The 2615-nt window shown below is 42.4% G+C and overlaps 1 long non-coding RNA gene across 1 annotated transcript; it reads right to left on the bottom strand.

Moving 5' to 3' along the window:
* Positions 1-1357: 1357 nt before the first annotated feature.
* Positions 1358-2290, bottom strand: LOC147677848 (uncharacterized). The gene is made up of 5 exons (XR_015302572.1): positions 2183-2290; positions 2026-2080; positions 1905-1934; positions 1760-1807; positions 1358-1670 (listed from the first exon to the last, which is right to left on the bottom strand). It is a non-coding gene; the product is annotated as an uncharacterized LOC147677848 (long non-coding RNA).
* Between the last annotated feature and the right edge of the window lie 325 nt (positions 2291-2615).

Genomic DNA, 2615 nt, shown 5'->3' with positions numbered 1-2615 from the left:
TTTAGTTACATCTCAGACTGAGCCTGTCAAGGGAGGCTAGTTTTCGGGTTTTCGGGGTTGCTGCCTTTGTCTCCTAAGTGTACTTGGCACGTATTTCAGCATCAGTCTGTAAAAGGGAGAAAGGCTCTTGACCAGATTTCCATGTGCAGTACGATGTTTTAACAAAACAAGATGCACCTATTTTGGTGTGTTGTTAAAGAACCTTTAGCAGACATAGTATTGCACTGTACTGTATTAAGTAGCAGATAGAGACTTCTCGATACAGATTCCATACCTTAGTATATTTCCCAGGCATCGGACTAGATCCGAATTTTTTCAAGCAGTACCCAGTTGAATGGTTCCGCATTGGCATCGTCTATGTTGGAAGTGATGTGCGCGGAGCATATATAAGCGCCACCCAAGTGTGCTGACGTCAGTTCTTTTCTTTATCCAGTATTGGGGTATCTTTCATAGATTCATATGCCTGAATCATTCCCCGTCGCCGAGGTGGGAGTCCCACAGTAAATAAAAATAGCAATGCCAAAGGTAAATAACAGTCCTCGGCCATAAAGAAAAGGCCTGAGGCCCAAATCTTAGTAGCCTATCTACATCATTATGCTAAAAGAACCAAACTTTTGTTACAACCAATCAGCTATCAGCATCCTCTAGAACCCTCTCTGCAGAGCCAGTTCTCCTCAGATTTCTACCGCACGTCGTGTGGAAGGGAGTCTCCCTGAGTGCCAGCTCAGTTTTTTCTTTAAGAAGGCCTTGTTCAAACCCTGCAGAACCTGTGACAAGAAAAGAGTCCATGTCGATGATCAACATAAGGACTGTATCTACTGCCTCTACCCCAAGCATGAGGCAAAAGATTGTAAAATCCGCCGCACCTTCCCTTCTAAGACTCTTAGGGATAGGGAGGCGCGAGTCCTGTTGTGGCTTAAATTCTTCTCAGCTGAAGAGGATGCCAGAGCCTCAACGACCAGCAAGAGAGCCAGATCTCAGGACAGTTCTTCTAGTGAGGGCAGAAAACATCTAAAATCCTCCCACTCTACTTCTGGCCCTTCTCAGAGGTCTCCTCCTATGTCCTTTGGGCCTTCAAAGTCTCCACAGACTTCTGCTCTAAAGGACTCTCACAAACAATCTTCAAAAACAGTGAAAAAAAGCCTTTCATAATCTCTAAAACACAAAGCAACAAAACAAATGCCAGTACTGTAACTTCTGTTAGAGAAACAAATTGAATTGCTCCACACAAAGAATTAAACTGAGTGTGGGTTTGGACTGTCTGTCAGAATAAATCACTTTGATTTGTCATATTTTTTTTGAATTTTTGTTGGTTATTATTCATCAAAAGTACACAAAATGAATAAAGAACAACCAATACAAAATACAATTTTCATAAAAATGACATTAGCATAAAATGTACACTAATAACAAAGCCTTTCATACATGGTTGATCAAAATCGGCACTCCAATCTCACACTCACACACAAACCATACATACATATCAATATTTACCATTTGAATGTCACAAACAGAATTTTAGATTACACCAAAGAAACTCGTTTGGGTTGATCAGAAATTTTTAAACCATATCAAAAACTATTTAGTGATTTCCACTCTTGTGGTGTAGACAGGCTGTCTATGCGTTTTGAACCCCTAGCTGGCGGGGGGTTCTCATCAGGACCTCATAACTGTGGGGAAGAGAATTGAGATCTGGGTCACTAAATGGGAAAAATTTGTAAGGGAGAACTAGCTGCCCCTATCGAGTGATGCCTCTTACCTTCAAAAGGAGTGTGCACTGATTAATGAGGAGACCGGACCTTGACAACTAAAGAAAGAATTAACAGAAGCACCAATCAGAAAAAAACCTATTTATACCGCAGCTTATTTATAACTGACCCCAACAGGTGTTCAAAATCACTTACATGGCTTCTGGAGTAATGTCTGTTCAATGTCTGTGAAAAGGAGGAGGAGAGGGGCTTAGAAGCGGTGGAATTGGAGGGGGGGTGGGGGATCAAGAAAGCAAATGAATGAAGCAAAGCTTACTTGTTATTATCATTTAGCAGCGAGGCTGGGAAGGAGCCAGGGGTGAATCGAGGACCTGTTGAGAGAGGACGCCCATGTTAAAAGTAGTCTAATGTTGGCTGACGGAGCAGCATAGCTCGGTTAGCGGTTGGAACGCGGGTAGTGCAAAAGCGCTTACCTTCGAGAAACTGCCGCCAGCCTCAGCGTGATGTCCGGTCTGTAATTCGTGATGACACGACTATCGGTTTGGCCTGCGGGTTGTACGATAAATGCCTTTAGCGCCCGGACTTCCGGGAAGTAGAGGCTTCTGGGAAAGGTAGTTCTTGCACTAGGCAGGATCGTCAAGTGTATTAAAGAAAGTTTACTGTGAATCGAAGGAATGACTCTGTAGACTGGCGTCTTTTAGTTTAGTAAATTGAAAAAGCTGATTAATGAGCATGTTTAGAAAATATCGTGTCCACGGAGTGCAGCCGCGAAAAATTACTAATAATAGTAATATAACTGTTTTTTGATGGAATTTCTTCGGGCTGCTTAAAACATTCTTTGTAGAGTTTCACAACACAAGGAAACTTAGTAAACAGGTTTAATGCGAACCTGGGTCCAGACGCAAA

Source organism: Lissotriton vulgaris, chromosome 12, assembly GCF_964263255.1.
Source record: "Lissotriton vulgaris chromosome 12, aLisVul1.2, whole genome shotgun sequence".
NCBI lineage: Eukaryota > Metazoa > Chordata > Amphibia > Caudata > Salamandridae > Lissotriton > Lissotriton vulgaris.
Note: the sequence above shows the minus strand (reverse complement) of the source record. Positions and strands in the feature narration are given on the sequence as shown.